We start from the raw sequence: 19,168 nt of genomic DNA on the forward strand, positions 1-19,168 counted from the left end.
TTCCTCTAATGCTGATTGCTGCTCTCTAGATCTACGCCACGTGTCACGTACGAGGTGATGACATTGCGCTCCTCTCGTGTAGACTACTGCTTCCTGGCTCCCATGTGTTCTTCCTTCTCGGTTGTTCTGCTTTTGGTAAAGCATGTCTTTTCCATGCTTCTTGAGAAGAGTTACTTTGGAAGCAAAGTTTTTGTGACCTTGTTTGAAAATATCCTTATTCTCCCCTTAACTTTGAGTGTTTAGGACCACACAGATTCTAGGTTAAAAAATTATTTTTACTTCGTAATTTTAAAGCAGTGATAGAATGACTTTTACTGTCTAGGGTTGTCAGGGAGACGTTTCATGCCATTGCAGTTTCCAATCCTGTGTGTGTGTGTGTGTGTGTGTTTATTTTCTTCTACAGACATATAGGATTCATTTATATCTATAGTACACTGAAAATTCCTTCCTTCCTTTCTTCCTTCCTTCTCTCTTTTCTCTCTCTCCCTCTCTCTTTTTCATTTTGTTAACACATCCTTATATAGTTACCCTTTTCTGGGAGGGGCTGGTGAGAGCATTTAAAGTTTATTCTTTTACCCTTCAATACAAGACCATATTTGCTGTACAATAGATTGGCAGAAATTACTCATTTTATAACTGGAAGCTTGTACCTTTTGACCACCTTTATTCTTAGTCTATGTGTCACCTTAAAGCTGAAGGGAACCTCTTGTTGGCAGCTTTCTGTGGATCTTTTTAATCTATTCAGTCATCCTAGGCCTTTTGATTGGAGAATTTTAATCCATTTACATTCAAAGTAATTACTGATGGATAAGGTCTTACTATTGCCTTTTTGTTAATTTTTTTCTGACTGTTTTACAGATACTTTGTTCCTTGCTTCCTCTTTTGCTGTGTTTCTTATGATTGATGATATTGTGGTGGTATGCTTTGACACCTGTATTATTATCTTTTGTATTTCTACTAAAGGCTGTTCCTTTACAGTGACCAGGAGACTTACATAAAATACCTTAGAACATCCCATTTTTAAGCTGATAATAAATTTATAGAATACATAAATTTTTATTCGCCCCCTCACATTTTAGGTTATTGATGTTATAATTTGTATCTTATTTATATTGTGTTTCTAATAACAAACTATTGTTGCTAGTTTATTTTTATTATTTTTTAACTCCTAAATTAGAGTTTACAGTGGTTCACATACTACCATTACAATATTAGAGAACCTGAGTTTGATTACATTTACCTTTACTGATGAGTTATACACATGCATATGTTTTTATAACATTAATTAGCCTCTGTTCATTTCCACTGTAGAATATTCTTTGGCATGTTTTGTGCAGCTGGTCCAGGGGTGATGAACTTCCTTAGATTTTGTTTGTTTGGTAAATTCTTTATTTCTACTTCATTTCTAAAGGACAGCTTTGCCAGATATAATAGTTTTGGTTGAGTTTTGTTTGTTTGAGAATTTGAATATATCTTCCATGTCTCCTGGCCTGCAAAATTCCCACTGTGAGACTGCTGATAACATTGGGGAGGGGAGGCGGCTCCCTTGTTTGTGACGAATTGCTTTTCTACTGTTGCTTTCAAAATTCTTTCTTCATCTTTGGTTTTTAACAACTTAATTATAATGTGTCTCAGTATAGAACTTTTCAAGTTCAACTTATTTGGGCTCCTTTTAGCCTCATGCATGTGGATGTCCATTTTTCACCCAAAATTTGGAAAATTTTTGTCCATTATTTATTTAAATGTGCTTTCTGTCCCTTTCTCTTCTGCATAATCCATATAATTCAGATAATGTCAAAAGATCTGTCTTCAACTTCACTGATTCTTTCTTCTTCGAGTCTGATATTGAAACTGCCTATTGAATTCTTTTCTTATTGATAAATTTGGCATGTAACATTATGTAAATTTAAGGTTCATAGTGCATTATTTTGATACATTTATATATTGTAATAAAGTTGCTGTTTTACTCTATTGAATTTTTTAGTTCAACTATTATAGTCTTCATCTCAGATTGTTTTTGTGGTTTCTGCTTCTTTGTTGGACTTCTCATTTTGTTCATGCATTGTTTTCCTAATTTTGCTTAATTGCCTTTTTGTTGTAGTTCAATGAACTTCTTTAAGAGAATTATTCTGAATTTAGTTTTTCAAAGAGTTTATAGATCCATATTTCTTTAGGATCAGTCATTGAACTTTATTAGTTACCTTTATGTGTCATGTTTACTTGATTCTTTATGATCCTTGTATATGCATTGGTATCTGTACATTTGAATAAGTGGTCTCCTCTTCCAGACTTTATAGGTTCATTTCAGCAGGGAAAGATCTTTACCAGTAGGTCAGCTTGGCATACTGGATGGTACATCTGGTAGTATCTGTGAACAGGTGAGTCTTGCTTTTGGGGTCTCTAGTTGGGCAAGGTCACTGACTGTGCTCTAATTGTGAGGGGTTGAGGGGTGCCTGTAGGTGGCCTCTTTGGTTTAGTGAGCCTGCTGACTGGGTTCTGTTTTCAAGTGGGTCTTTTGGGTTGATCGCTGATTGAGTGGGCCTGCTGGCTATTTACCACAACCAGATGGGGCCTTTGGTAGGTTCTGTAATCTCCTCTGGTTGGGTAGGTTTTTAGGCCATGTTCTCTGGCAGGGTGGTGCCACTAGTTGTGTTCCACAGTGGGCAGGACTGAGTGCCATGATCTACAATCACTTCTAGGTGGGTGGAGTCTTAGGGTGTATTCCTTGCCTGGATGGTCCTACTGGCATGACTTGATGTTCAGATATAGCCTCAGGCTGTGCCCTAACAGTATTCAGGGTAAGCTTTGCAATTGAGTAGGCCATTCCTTGTGTTTTGTCTTTGGTAAAGGTCACTGTTCAGTCTCTCTGTTTGGGGAGGGCCTTTAAATATACCCCACAGATGAGTGGGGCTGGAGACTGTGTTAAGAAATTGGGCAGATCCATATGTTAGGCTCTGCTGCTTGTTGAGATTGTAAGCTAGTCTCCAAGGCTACACCACAAAAACAGGTGTTCAGAATGAAGACAACATGGGGGAGGCCAATAATGGGCTTGTAACCAAAGTGAAAAATAATCCTGTGTTGATATAAGCCATGGAATCTTGGGGTGGTCTTTTAGGATCATGTAATGTAATAAAAGCTGAGTGATGTGGAGTTCTATTTTATCATCTGGATGTAGTCTGGAAGTATGACCCTTTTTATTTTAATAAATGTTAGTACCTTTTTTTTTTAAAAAGTTTGTTTATTTTGAGAGAGATAGATAAAGATCGTGTGTAGTGAGGAGGGGCAGAGAAGGAAAGAATCCCAAGCAGATTCTGCGCTGTCTACATGCAGCCTGATGTGGGGCTGGATCTCAGAAACCACGAGATCATGACCTGAACTGAAATCAAGAGTCAGATGCTTAACCAACTGAGCCACCCAGGTGCCCCAAAATGTTAGTTCCTTTTTAAAAGTAGAAGCTAAATACATGCTTTTGATTGAATTGACACTTTATAAATTACATCACTTTTAGTGGGTTTGGTTCTAAGTAAGAGAAGACCATCTCAAACTTACCTGAACAGTGAAGATAGTTCACTGGTTATATATCAGTAAATATAAAGGTAAGAGTCTCTGAGCCTGGTTTGATATAGTGGCTCTTTCAGTTCATCAGCTATTGAGTTCATCTATGTCTCTTTGTACTGCCTTTGACAGTGTCAGCTTTATTCTTTTTTTTTTATTGAAAATTTTTTTAATGTTTATTTTTGAGAGAGACAGAGAGCAAGCAGGGGAGGGGCAGAGAGAGAGGGAGACATAGAATCTGAAGCAGGCTCCAGGCTCTGAGCTGTGAGCACAGAGCCTAAAGCAGGGCTCAAACCCACAGACCACGAGATCATGACCTGAGCTGAAGTTGGACACTAACTGACACTTAACCAAGCCACCCAGGCACCCCATGTCAGCTTTATTCTTATTTTTTTCTTATTTAAGTAATGATGTCAACCATTCCCAGGGATAGATGTTTTCTGGTCAACATTAGGGAGAGAGAAGTTCCCTTCTAGAAAGTCTCTCATAAGGGTGCGTAAACATCCTTTTTAGAAGCCACAATAAATTTCTTGCATCTTAGTGATAGGAAGTCAGTCACCTATGTATTTCTGAATCAATAATTGTAACCTATTCACCTCAGTCTCAGGCACAGATTGAACCTCTTGAGCCACATGTGGTTAAGCCATCCTGGAAGGGCTGGGAAAGTGAGTTTGCCCAAAGGAATGAATACTTAGATGTGCTGGACAAAATTACAATGAACACCACACATTAACTGAGCTTTTTTTTTTCTTTTTACTTCAATCCTTGTACATAAATATGTGACACAGTGTATCAGATGATTTGTGTTTCTGATCTTTGCTGAATATTCCCATAAATTTAGCCTAACCCAAGAGAACCCAATGATGAAATGATGATTGGTGAGCACACAGCCCATTTCACTTGGCTGTTAGATTCATCCAATCCAGTTTTGTAAATTATCATCTGACAAGCTCCTTACCACACTTAACATGGTCAAATATGCCAAATCTTTCATATGTTTCCAAATTTTCTGCTCTCATGCTCTCCCTTTCCCTTGATCTCTCCCTCTCTCTGTCTGTCTCTCTCTGATGTATAGATATATCTACACATACTCTCTCTCAAAGAGTGAAATGCTTAACGTGTGTTAAGTCTTGTGTGTCTGCTTCCTTTTTTTTTTTTTTCTCACAAGCACAAAATTCATCTTGTTTCCTTGAAAATATCTTCATGCTTTTCAAGATTCATTTCATGGCATATTAGATTTCTGGGAAAGTAGTTGGTCTAACATTAAACCTCAAAATAAAAAATCTTCATAATTTTAATGAAACATTCTTGATTTTATCTTCTTTCGTGGAATATAGCAAGAGTAATGTAAATACTTAAGCTTGTTGTAGCCTTATTTTCTTGTAACTATTAATGGGCATTTGAAGCATAATACCAATTTGGCCATGCAAATCCATTTAAAATCTTGATTTTTCTTCTTCCTTATTTATCTAATTCTCAGAGAGGGTCTAAAGATTTTGCTGAGACACCATTTCACTTTGAATAATTTATAATCAATGTGATTTTTCTGGTTGTGCTAGATGACTGATCATTTATTTATTGCATGTCTGGGTGTCTTATATGTCAAAATAGAATTTTAATGGGCATTAAATCAATTAGAATACATTTGACAATCATTGCAGATTAACTGTATGTGGAGGTCTAAACCTTCTTTATTTTGATAAATGAGTGCTGAGAAGTACAGCATGGGAAACTGCTGAGAATCCTGTTAAAATGAAGGAAAACATTACAGTAAGAATTTTTCTACTCTGATTTTATAAAGCAGTCCCTTTAATGCGTCCTAGATTTTGTAAAGTTCCTATCTGGTAAAGGAATGAATGGACCACAAACCAGCAGTTTCTTAGTGAAAATGCCTGCGCAATACTTCATGTAAATCAATCTGTAATTAATATTTGCATTTTAAATAAAATGTATGTGTTGTAAGGGAGCTGCATTGATTTTCCAATCATAATACTGTAAACTTATTAGTTGGTTGTCTTCCTCTTTTCAACCCTGCTTTCACGGTGAATCCATTAAAAAGATGCCCGGGGGAAATCAAAGATGGTGAAACCCAAGTACGGAGCTCAGCAGTAAAGAGAATAGCAGTTCAAGTGCTTGGCTAAAAATGAAGTTTTTGATTGATGCAGTCACATATTTTTCAGTATTAATCGGGACCAAAGCCAGCATGGCCAAAGGAAGCATTTGTCTACAGTGGGGAATAGGGGACTTGCCCTGTTGCCTAAAATTTTATTATTAGAGCTTTACTCCAGGAAGAGAGGGAGGAGGGAGTGCATATATCCTAAAGGTGTGAAGGGAAAGGCAATTACTTTTGATCAAGCAGAACTAAATTTTAATCCCAGTTGTACCTCTGAGTAGTTTCCTCTAATTTCCGGGCAATTATCTCAGCAATTTAAGACTCAGCTTCACCACTGGAACAAATATCTACTTCATTGGGTAGTGGGGAGAATAATGTTAAATAAATTAACATGTGCAGAAATGATCAGGCACCATGGCTACCACAGGGTAGGGACTGGGTGAGTGCCTGGGTCCTTGCCTGCCTTCCTTCTTTACCCACTCTTTCTCTACTCTCTTTTCTCCCTAAAGGAAGTGGGACAGCCCCTGAGCTTAATGTAGTCATGATTTAGTCGAGGACTGGCTCAAAATGGGACATCTCGTTCTCAAATTTACAGTGAAATGTGGAAGGTGTCCTATTTCTTAAACATTAGGATATAGGCTTCTCATGTGACAAAACGGTTTTAAGAATTAGGCAAATTATTATACACAAAACCCTAGGGGGAAAAAATAACCCTAAACACACACAAAACCTTAAAAAAAAAGCAGCAGCCCTTTGGAATCAGAGACATCTGAACTCAAATATCTTGAGTTCTAGAGTTGTGGTAACAGTCAGTTTCCTCTTCTTGAGATTGTGATGACAAATGTGTGTGGGGTCATATGTGTGGATTTATGCAGCACTGAGCTTGGCACTTAGTAGGTGCTCAGCGGATTTTGTATCTGGGGACCCCATTATCACAAATAAAGTGGAGCTAGTTGAACTGTGTCAGATGTTAATCCAGTAACTGTCAGCTGAAAGAATTTCGAAAAGTTGGCTGCGTGCAGGTCTTGCTTGGCGTATCCCTGAGCTACAGCTGTCACTGATAATTGCTTAACAGCTCAGTTAGCACGATGGCAAGTTGTGGCTTTCAGGAGACTGGTGTATTTGGGAAGAGACTTCAAATCATTTCAGAGAATGTACTTGAATTTCAATGAATTCCAAGAGGTGTGTCAAGCACTTTGATGACCTTGGGTTTAAACTTCCGTCCAAATTATTTGATGTAACTGTTCTCCCTTTGTAAAAAAAAAAAAGTTTCATACAGGATGTAATGAATCATTTTGACAGTCAAAACACACAGTGGCAATTGTATTATGTGTTCCACAAGTCAGGAAAGCAATAAGACTTTATTGCGGCACTTAAAATATCTAATGCTAGACATAACCATTAAATTAGTTTCAAATGTTTTAAATTCAGAATGTATAGAATATGATTGGCCATGCTTAAAAACTTAGCTGCTGCCAGCAACTGATATATAAATTTAACAGCTGGGACCAAGTTTGGGATTATAGGTGAGGTGGTTAAAATATGCATATAGAAAGGGTATTAGCAGTGGCTGTGAAATTAGCTTCGGCCTTGATGTGGCATATTGAGGGGAAGGACCTTTCTTGAGCCTGTAGCAGGACTTAATACCTTTTTCTCCTCCTTGTAGTTAAGTTTTCAATATCCCTCATGAATAATTATACTCAGGAAAGTGGCAAAGACTGGGGCTGTTTCAAATGTTTCATGATTTTGCCCATAGGTTTACTGCTTACAGTCTCCAAAATATAAGCATAGATCTTTCTGTTGAAATAGATTCTTTGTTCTGCCCTGATAGACCCTGCACTTCCGAGTCAGAGTTCAGGAGAATTGAATGAAAATTTTCATATCCTTCTGCCCCTGCTGCTTAAAGTACAGTGCAGGGGTTCTAGAACTGTAGGGGTATCACCTGGAAGGCTTGTTAAACTATATTGATGGGTCTCATCTCCAGAGGCTAGGGTAGGCCTGGGGAATCTTGTGTTTTTGTAAAGTTTCCAGGTGAGACTCTTGTTGTTGGTATGAGGATCACACTTTGAGAACCAGTGGTACAGAGCAAGTGCTTCGGGTGGGAATGCTTTATGTTACAAATAATAAAACCCCTGACTTCAGTGGTTCAAACAATAGAAATTATCCTGTGGAAGAAGAAATCCAGAAACCTAAAGTCCCAGAGTTGGTTCCTTGGCACAGGGTCTTCAAGGGCCCACACTCTGTTACTCCTGCCGTGACGGTGAGTGTTGGTTATGTCTTCCTGATATCACTGCCACCTCTAACTGGGCAGCTGTCGCGGCCCTAAGCATTAGGTACCAGCACAATAGCCCTCAGGAGCAGAAAAATGGAGGGATAGAAGATACATTTTAGTATCTACTGCGGGAACACTCTTGGCCAAAAAGGAAGAAGGGGAAAGACTAAAATGAGTGCTAATAAGTAACCAGCAACCATCAAGGGCACGTTTGCAAGTAATGTTAGGAAAAGGTCTTCTAGTTTTGTTCTCCACAAGGTATTTGAAATGACACAAAAGCATTGAGTGCTGATATCATTCTGGTGACTCCCCCCTCCCTCACTGCCTCCATCCCTTCTTGCCTGCTTGCCTTTCTTTCATTTTGGCTATCTGTCATTCTGAATTCTCTCTGTGATACCCTCTTGCTTCTACCATCTCTTAATACTGTTTTCATCTAACTTCCTTCTTCCTGTGCACTAGGGATTTAAAGTTGCATTTTGGATGATGAGTAATTGCAGTCTGAAATTTGACAGTCATATGCCTTTTCTTTGCGTTTCATGGACCAGAGTTGGATTTCCTTTCTCTTTCATGCCTTTCTAGATTTCCCACTTTCACTCTCCTTTTGGGAGGGGCTTTTAGACCAGACAGGGAATACTTTGCTTTGCTTTGTAGAGTTCTACTCTTAAGCACTGGAAAGCCCTAAAGCCATGTAGACCTGATGTTGAGGCTTTAGGGGGAACCATGATGGATCTTTAGAACCCCCAGGATTTCACCTTACCCTCTTAGGATAAGCGTACCCCCAAATGTCCTCTTCTTGTGGCCTTTCCCATTTCCATAAGAAATAGCCCTGTACCTCTTATAGTTGTCAGGGCAATGTGTAGGAATCATTCTTGACTTCAGAAATAATTTTTTAGCATAGTTGGGCAGCTTTAACTTAAGAATATGCTCCCATTGTGACCATTTCTCACAACTTTCATAGTTACAACATTGGTACAAGCCAACATTCTCTTATCTAGGTTTTCTCTCATGTGGATGTTCTCCCTGCTCCCACCTTGGCCTTAAATTTATTCCCAACATAGGAGCAAGAATGTTTCTATTAAAATGTAAGTAAGATCATGACACTACTCTGTTTAAATCCCTTCAATGGTTTCACATCTCATTACAAGTAATAGCCAACATTGTTCCAATGGCCTGCAAGGTTCCTTAATGATCTACTCCCCTCCCTACCTTGCTATCCTTTGAACATGCCAGGGAGGCTCCCACTTTGTTGCATTTGCTTTTCCTGTTGTCTCTCATGACCTGTTTCTTACTTTTTTTTCCCCTAGGCCTGCCTCAAATGTCACCTCCTTGCTGGGTCCTTCATCACTCTATTAAAATTCTATTACCAGCCCTTCTTACTTGCTGTTTTCCCTCTCTGTCCACTCTTCCTTTAGAGCACTTATGACCACCTGTTATGCTTTATCTTTTATTTATTGCTTATTTGCTATTTTATTTATTTTTTAATCTTCCTCTGCTACAATGGGACTGCCATGACAGTAGCAATGTTTCTGATGTTAATTGCTCTATCAGAGGAACACCTAGTATGTAGAAATCACTAAGAAATATTTGTTGCATGAATGAGTGAATCATCATCTAAAAACCTTGTTTTTAAAAATTTTGTTCAAGACCTATAATGCTGTTAGTTCAACTCCTTTTGAGAATAGAGACTGTGGGAAAAAATCATTTGTCAGATATTTACTAAAATGTTGATCATTTAAGGCATGAGATATAAGGAGGTTTATCTTAATTAGAAGTAAGGAATTCTTGGAAGAAGCAGTCCAGGAAATGTTTCTGGGCTAAGGGTAGACGTATCGGCAGAGGAAGAGAATTCTCTTGCCAGAGAGTAAGCAGGTATAGTTGTTCATAAAGAGAGCATTCGAATTCTCTGGTTCCTAGTCACAGCAGCCAATGAAGCTACGAAGCTTAGCCCTGCAATGTCTCTAAGAGAAGCAATATTGGTGTTTTTGTTTTTGTTTTTTTTTTCAGGGTAATTCTTCATGGTGAGAGATTGCCCAGTACATTTCAGGATATTTAGATTCCTCAGTCTCAGGCCAGCAAAACTCTGCAGGTACTGTTCGTTGTATATATTTGTCAAAAAGTACCCCACAGCCAAAGCAAAATAAAACAAAAAAAATATGCCCTAAGGGGATGGTATTGTCCCTTGTAAACAATTGCTGGGTGAGATGTAAAGGTCTCACACCAATATGTCAAGATCAAGATAAATTTTAATGTTGTATGGTGACAGCTACCAAAATTGTGGAGGCTGGCTTGCTGGACAGAATATCATTCTCCTTGTGGTGACCCCCACCGATACTATTAAGATTCTACATAGATGCCTACTTCTCCATGAAACCACTGAATTCTCTGTATCTGATTCGTACTTTCTTTAAAATTTTTTTTATTATCATGTTTATTTATTTTGAGAGAGAGAGAGAGAGAGAGAGAGAGACAGACAGACAGACAGACAGAGTGTGAGCAGGGGGGTGGACAGAGAGAGAGGGAGACAGAATCCAAAGCAGGCTCCAGGCTCTGAGCTATTAGTGCAGAGCTCAACATAGGGCTTGAAACCACATGCTATGAGATCATGACCTGAGCCGAAGTCAGACAGTCAACTAACTGAGCCACCCAGGTGCCAAATTATGGAAAGAGCCTATGTGTCCATAGACTGATGAATGGATGAAGATGTGTGTGTGTGTGTGTGTGTGTATTCTTTAAGGATTTGTTACCACATGAAATTTCCCATTTTAATTGCATATTTTCTTATCTATCTCCTCCTAATAGAGTGTAAACTTGTGAAACCAAAGGCATTTTCTTATCCAGTGCCATATCCCAACATCCAGAAACAGTATCTGGTGCATAGTAGTGGCTCAACAAACATTTTGAACAAATGGATAAAAGCTGTTGGATTAAGAAAATATGAATCATGGGGTGCCTGGTGGTGGCAACCGTAGGTCTCATTTTGCAGGCAGACCAACATGCATCTTGTTAAAATGCACCCCACCTGGCTGGGGACCAAACACTGCCCACAACAGGCAAAGAGAGCCTCTGCAGATGATTGGACTGAAGGGATAAGTGGCCAGGACACAACAGAACATAGGCAAAATACACTGAGAGCAGGAGATGTAGCTGACTTGCCTAACGTACAGCAACAGACACCGGGAGGTAGACAAAATGAGGATACAGAGGAATGTGTCCCAAATGAAAGGACAGGACAATACCACAGCAAAAGACCTAAGTGAAACAGATTTAAGTTACATGCCTGATAAAGAATTTAAAGTAATGATCATAAAGACACTCCCTGGTCTTGAGAAAAGAGTGGAGGACATCAGTGAGATCCCTAACAAAGAGATAAAAAAGAAACAACAAGAGATGAAGAACACAATAAATGAAATTAAAAATACACTTGATGGAATAAATAGTAGGCTAGAGGAAGCAGAGGAATAAATAATGACCTGGAAGACAGAATAATAGAAAGTAATCAAGCTGAGCAGGTGAGATAGAAAAAAAAATGCAAATTGAGACTAGGCTTAGGGAACTCAGTGACTTCATCAAGTAAAATAACACTTGCATTATAGGGATCCCAGAAGAAGAAGAGAGAAAAAATGGGTCAGAAATTTTATTTGAAGTAATAATAGGTTAAAAGCTCCCTAATCTAGGGAAGGAAACAGATATCCAGATACAAAAGGCACAGAGATCTTCCCATAAAATCAACCCGAGGAGGGCCTTGCCAAGACACATGGTAATTAAAATGGCAAAACATAGTGATAAAGAAAAAAAAAATAGAAGTAGCAAGAGAAAAGAGGACAGTTACATGCAAGGGGAAGCCCCATAAGGCTATCAGCGAATATTTCAGCAGAAACTTTGTAGGCTAGGAGGGAGTGGCATAATATATTCAAAGTGCTGAAAGGGAAAAATCTTCATTCAGGAATACTCTATGCAGCAAGGCTATCATTCAGAATGGAAGGAGAGGTAAAGAGTTTCTCGAACAGATAAAAACTAAAGGAATTCATGATCACTAAACCAGCCCTAAGAAATATTAAAGGGGACACTGAGTAGAAAGGAAAGACTATAAATGAGAGTATGAAAATTAGGAATGATAAAAAGTAAAAATAAGCATATCTTTAAAAATCAGTAAAGAGGGGCGCCTGGGTGGCTCAGTCGGTTAAGCGTCCGGCTTCGGCTCAGGTCATGATCTCGCGGTCCATGAGTTCGAGCCCCATGTCGGGCCCTGTGCTGACACAGCTCAGAGTCTGGAGCCTGTTTCAGATTCTGTGTCTCCCTCTCTCTGACCCTCCCCCGTTCATGCTTTGTCTCTCTCTGTCTCAAAAAAATCAATAAACGTTAAAAAAAAAATTAAAAAAAAATCAGTAAAGAGATTCACAAAATAAAAGCCTGTAAATATGACACCATATACCTAAAATGTGTGTTGGGGGGTGGGGAGGAATAAAGAATTGGTTCAAATGTAAGCAACCATCTACTTAATATATCTGCTATATGCAGATGATGTTATATACAAATCTAATGGTAACTGCAAATCAAAAACAAGTGATAGATATGCAAAGAATAAGGAGAAAAGAATCCAAGTATATCCCTAAAGAAAGCCAGGAAACCATGAAAGAGAGCAAGAGAAGAAGAATTAAAGGAAATCTATAGCAACATCCACAGAACAAGTGACAACATGGCAATATATGTACATCTGTTAATAATTATTTTGAATGTAAATGGATGTCAGATGAAAGCTGAAGTAGCAATACTTTTATTGGACAAAATAGACTTTCAAACAAAGATTGTAATGAGACAAATAAGGACACTATATAATAATAAAGGGGACAATCCAACAAGAAGATACAGCAATTGTAAATATTTATATCCCCGATAAGAAAGTCCCGAAATACAGAAAACATCCAACAACAAGCATAAAGAAACTAATCAATAATAATATAATAATAATAAGGGACTTTAATACTCCACTTACATCAATGGACAGATTATCCAAACAGAGAACCAACATGAAGACCGTGGCTTTAAATGACACTCTGGAACAGATGGATGTAATAGATATATTCAGAACATTCCATCCTAATGTAGCAGAATACACATTCTTTTCAAGTGCACATGCAACATTATCCAGAAGCGGTCACATATTAGCCCACAAAACAGGTCTCAACAAATTCAGAAAGATCGATGGCCAACAGGTGTATGAAAAGATGCTCAACATCACTCATCATCAGGGAAGTGCAAATCAAAATCAAAATGAGATATCACCTCACACCTGTCAGAATGACTTAGACCAACAACATAAGAAACAACAGGTGTTGGGAAGGGTGTGGAGAAAGGGGATACTTGCACTATCGGTGGGAATGCAAACTGGTGCAGCCACTGTGAAAAGAGTGTGGAGGATCCTCAAAAAGGTAGAAATAGAGCTACCCTATCATCCGGTAATCACACTAGTTGGTATTTACCAAAAAAACCCACAAAAAAACCAACAAACAAAAAAACTAATTCAAAGGGATACATGCATGCCTATTTTTATTGCAACATTATTTACAATAGCCAAATTATGGAAGCAGTCCAAGTGTCCATTGATAGATGAATGGACAAAGAAGATGTGACACACACACACACACACACACCCACCCACACACACACTCACACACACACACACACACTGGAATATTACTCAGCCATAACAAAAGAATGAAATCTTGCCATTTCCAATGACATGGATGGAACTAGAGAAAATGAGGCTAAGTGAAATAAGTTGGTCAGAGGAAGACAAATACTATATGATTTCACTCATGTGTGGAATTTAAGGAACAAAATAAATGAACAAAGGGAAAACAAAAAGAGAGAGACAAACCAAGAAACGGACTCTTAACTACAAGAGAACAAACTGATGGTTGCCAGAGGGGAGGTAGGTGGGGGAATGGGTGAAATAGGTGAAGGGGATTAAGAGCACACTTATTATGATGAATACTGAGTAATGTAAAGAATTGTGGAACCTCTATGTTGTACACTTGAAACTAATGTAACACTGTATGTTAACAACACGGAATTAAATTTAAAACTCAATAAAAATATCTAAAAAAGAAAACTCAGTGAGAAGATGGATATGAAAGCACTGATGCTTCTTTTTTCCTCTTGCCTCATGATCAACCACTTATATATTTTCTTTTAAAGCTCTTTACTTTACTTGCAACACACCTTATGATTTAGCTATCTGAAAAGGTTAAGCAAACTGTGGCAGGTGATTTCGAAATGGATCTATATTTCTAGAACCGTAGCTGTAATTCTTTAAATGCCAAGGCTAAAACAGCGTGATGATTGTTTTGTCTGAAGGTGACCTTTATCACACTGAAGACATAGGCAATAGATTTTTCTGTATCTTGTGTAAAAGGTTTGTGATAGCACAGCATTAAGTTCTTTGATGTGTCTAAATCACATTAGTGATAGGTTAAAGGTAGAGTAACAATAGTTTTCAATCAGAAAATTAGGACACGTTATCTGGCAACCATAAGCATATTTATCAAGACAGTAGGATGAAATATTTGAAATTATGACTATTCTGGAAAATCAAATAAGGTATGTACGGATGAGCTTTTATCTAGGTGATTTTAAGGTACATCATTATTTCCATGCCACAGGTTATTTATTTCACCAAGAAGCTTCTTGAAGTTAATTCAGCTTATCTTTGGATATAGATATCCAAATAATGCAGATCTAACTAGATCTTACTATTAATGATAGGACATATAAGGAGTAAGTATTTGGTCATTGTATTTTTATTTTATTTTTCAATTAATTTTATTTTTATCAAATTAATATATGCACTTAATATTAAAAAGCCAAGCTTACATTATTGCTTTATTACTTTCACATCCTCATGGCCTTTGAGAAGTCCAGGGCCATTTTGATTCTTTGTATATTGCATGTTTTTTCTTAATTCATTGTAGATAGCCAAATAAAATTTTATGTATGTTATATATGTGTGTACATATACTATATAAATAAACTTTTCATTTTGAAATAATTTTAACATTATAAAAAAGTTGCAAAAATAGTACAAATAATTCTTGTCCATCCCTCACACAGATTCCCTAATTTCTAAAATTATTTTCTTGATAATTTGTTCCTTCTGTTTTCTCTCTTCATTCTTTCTGGAACACCTATCTGTGGGATATTCTATGTCCTGGATTAATGCTCAAATTTTTGTATATTTTCTCTCCTGTTTTCCCGTTTTGGTAATTCTTGATCTATTTTCTGGTAGATTTTCTTTGTTCTGTCTTTTATCTTATGTTTTTGTCTCAGTTATGTAAATTTTTAATTTCCAAGAGAGTGTTTTGGTTCTCTGATGGTTTCTTTCCTCTAGCATTATGTTCTTATTATTGTTTATTAAATGTATTATCTTAATACCATTGTTAACTCTCTGATGTTATTTTTTTTTTATGTTTTCTGTTCCTATGTTACTAGCTATTTCTTAAAAGATGTTTCTGCTTGTTTGACTTGTTCAGTCACTTTCAAGTCAGAGGCTGTATCGATAGGATTTCTGGTAGGTAACAGTTGGCACACTCAAGTGTGGTCTGTTTGTAGGGCTAAGGATTAACAACAAGGAATGGTGAAAAGCAGAGGTTAGCAGCTGCAAAGAGCTGTTACTTCCCTGAGGCCTAAAAGGCAGGGGAGGGAGAAATTATTGGAACCTGGAGAGATCACTAATCATAGTGGTCGCTGGAGAGGAGGGTTGCCTGAAAGTAGCAACTTAAAAAAAATGTCATTTAGCATCACACTCTCCAGTTCCATCCACGTTGCTACAAAAGGCCATTATTTCATTCTTTCTCATTGCCAAGTAGTATTCCATTGTGTATATAAACCACAATTTCTTTATCCATTCATCAGTTGATGGACATTTAGGCTCTTTCCATAATTTGGCTATTGTTGAAAGTGCTGCTATAACCATTGGGGTACAAGTTCCCCTATGCATCAGCACTCCTGTGTCCCTTGGGTAAATCCCTAGCAGTGCTATTCCTGGGTCATACAGAGAAAGACAGATACCATATGTTTTCACTCTTATGTGGATCCTGAGAACTTAACAGAAGACCATGGGGGAGGGGAAGGGAAAAGGAAAGGAAAAGAGAAGGAGGGAGGCAAACCATAAGAGACTCTTAAAAACTGAGAATAAACTGAGGGTTGATGGGGGGGGTGGGGGGGAGGGGAAAGAGGGTGATGGGCATTGAGGAGGGCACCTGTTGGAATGAGCATTGGGTGTTGTATGGAAACCAATTTGACAATAAATTTCATATTTAAAAAAGTCATTATTAGATTGTTGAATAAATAATATATTGTTTGACAAGGGAATGTTGCTACTGCTAACCTGTGGCCCAGGAGGGGGAGAAATCCACTGTTCCTTCACCCGTGATTTGTGGCTGGTGCCTCCCATTCACCTAATTCACACGGGAGGCAGGACTGGGGAGCCTGGATGATACAGTCTGTAGGGCTTGGTTTCCTGAGTCATACTGGAGTGTTTGTGATAGCGGGGTGGTTCTGGAGAGGCAAATGGAGGCTATCTAGCACTGAGCCTTCTTGAAATATTAGTGTTCCTTTGCTCTATTCTCATTTATGGATGATGCAAGTAAACTGCACGTGGAAAGTTTAGAATTTCTTTGAGGTCAGACTTCAGTTTTCCCTGTAACGAATGGAAAGAAAAAGGACTGCCTTTAGGGCAGTGGCCTGACTCTGCTGGGTTAAGGAGAGACCTGAGAGGCTATGATTTATATACCAGCTTTAATAAAGTCCTAATTTTTATTCCTGCAACTCAACTCTGCTTTCCATGGTGTCAGTGTCTCCAATGGCTGAAATTCTCAGGATTTCTGTGAGATGTGTAACCTTCTGTCCTCTTCTCTGTGAAATCATTGAACAATTTCTCCATCTACTTTCTGTCTTTCAAAATTTTGTTGAAATCTCATTTTCACTAGTCTCTTCTTTCCTGATCTCTTTGTGTGTGTGTGTGTGTGTGTGTGTGTGTGTGTGTGTGTGTGTGTGTGTATATATTTGGTTTTTCATTCTTGTATTAGTTAGCTCAGGACTCAAAGAGACCATCTGCTATGTTTAACCAAAATTCTTAGATATTTTTATAAGTTGACTCATGGAGAATATAAATTTCATAAATGGACTCAGAAAGGATGGAATAAATTAAGTGGTGATTCATAACAATTTTATTTACTAAATATGTCTGTGAGTGTAGAAATTCATGAATCTGAACACTCTGTGGTCCAATGAAAAATTCTGTTTTGCGTTTGCCATAAGGAGGCTTATTATTAGATTATTATATAGATAAATTAGGCTTATTATTAGATACAGCCAAGCATTTTGGCCACTTTTTGTCCTTTAAAAACAAGTCCAAACAATGCATCGTTGCTGCTTTTAACATGGAGTCATACACCTTGCACGGATGTACGTATACTTGTCACATCTTGTTCTTGCCCATTTTCTGACAGAAGTGTTCATACCCTGAAACTGTAAAGCAGAGGAAGAAAGAAAGCAAGGAACTGAATTATCCACCCTTAAAAGACTGAGAGATGGTGGCACCTGACACTACCGAAAGAAATCTGCCCAGGGTCCATTTTAATCAAACATATTTATAACTCAGTCCTTTACATTTGTGATTTAACAATTGAATTAGTTCCATTTAACTGGCAGCAGATGGTGTGTGATTATTGCCTTCCTAATAAAAAAAAAAAGCCTGTCAATACTTGTTAAATATGGATCAAGCCAAGGGTTACTGCAACTGCTTGGATTTTCATTAATATAGTTCATTCCGTTTGAATTTGGCAATTAAAATGTGTAGAAATTACATAAATTACATATGCATGATGCATCTTGGCAACTCAACTTCAACATGAAGTAGTTTAGTAGTGAATTCTTCTGGAAATATAACTTTTTTTTTTGTCATTTAAGGTAGAAGATGAAATCGTCTCTGTGTAAACATAGGCAGACATTTGCATATTTTAAAATTGATTATGTTGGAGAAACGCTCTCCTCAAGCCCAGAGACCCAGGAGACTTTGCAGCCTGAACATCCGCCCGGCGTTCTCCCCGGTTTAAAGGAAGGCAGCTTGGAGGGACAGCAAACGCGGCCTCCCTTACAACCGAAGCAGCAGATTGAATTTAAATGATATTTTCGCCCTTCAGAAACTGTGACCGCATTTTTTTTTTTTTAAGTAAATCATTATCCGGCCGCTCTATACCTAAACCTGTTCAGAAGAGTTAAGGTGCCTTTTTAATGGACTCTCGTGACCCAAACTGGCTAATTGCACTGTCATTTGGAAAATTTCAGCATGGAACAAATGTTTGAGCGAGGGGAATCCATGGAGTTATGTATTGCAGGAAAAACAATGCAAGCCATATTGTCTCAGACTGGAGGGTTTTTGGTTTGTTTTGTGTTTTTTTGTGTGTTTTTTTTTTTCAGTGAGTGCTGACTGCTTTAGGGTTTTGTTTTGGTTTGGTTTGGTTTGTTCTTGTTTGGAGGGTTTTGCCTCTCCTGTGGGTCATCCGTCATCTTTGTGATATTTTTCCAGGAAATCTGTTTCAGGCATGGGCCCCGGAGTAGTCCCTGCTGAAGCTCCGTTTGCTCCCTCCAGGCCTCAATTGGTCTTTCTACTCACAGGATCCATCACTTCCTTTTCAGCTTCTGAGAGTTTATCACTCATTTTTCTCCTGACTGACTTAGATGTCTCTTTCTTCCATTAAAAAAAAATGCTTCTCACCAGTGATTTTTCTTTTCAAAATCAGTTTTTAGAGTTGTGTGGGGTGTGTGTGTGTGTGTGTGTGTGTGTGTGTGTGTGTGTGAATATCGCGAGGTTCTAGAATAAAATAGGAATAGATTCAGGAAAAGATATGGAGAGGTTGTGAAGGCAGTTGTATTTCGGCATTGGGGCAATAGAGCCCTGAAAAACCCACAGCCTCTTAGGGCTTAGGTCACTCTGCTAAAGTGGGTCTGACGCAAATTAGGCAACATAATAGTTGAATTGCATTCAGTTTTTGTAGACAAGGAGCGGTTTTATATGATGCAACATAATATTTAAAAGTTTTCAAAAAATTGGAATTGACAGTACAAGCTGCTGGAGGCTGATTTCTCCGCCTCCCTGGAGCTCCCTGGCTCTGGAGTCTGTGCTCTAAGCCCCGTGTCATCTCCCAGGGGGCTCTGAATGCTGTCTC

The 19,168-nt window shown here is 38.1% G+C and overlaps 1 long non-coding RNA gene across 1 annotated transcript in view; it reads left to right on the top strand.

Moving 5' to 3' along the window:
- The window catches only part of LOC128316293 (uncharacterized), a 32,534-nt gene extending 13,702 nt beyond the window's left edge, over positions 1-18,832 (top strand). Inside the window, exons 3-4 of the long non-coding RNA XR_008299938.1 lie at positions 9,945-10,026; positions 17,910-18,832. This is a non-coding gene — a long non-coding RNA (uncharacterized LOC128316293). The remainder of the gene's footprint in view (positions 1-9,944; positions 10,027-17,909) is intronic.
- Positions 18,833-19,168: the final 336 nt, after the last annotated feature.

The sequence above is a fragment of the Acinonyx jubatus genome, chromosome B4, assembly GCF_027475565.1.
Source record: "Acinonyx jubatus isolate Ajub_Pintada_27869175 chromosome B4, VMU_Ajub_asm_v1.0, whole genome shotgun sequence".
Classification (NCBI taxonomy): domain Eukaryota; kingdom Metazoa; phylum Chordata; class Mammalia; order Carnivora; family Felidae; genus Acinonyx; species Acinonyx jubatus.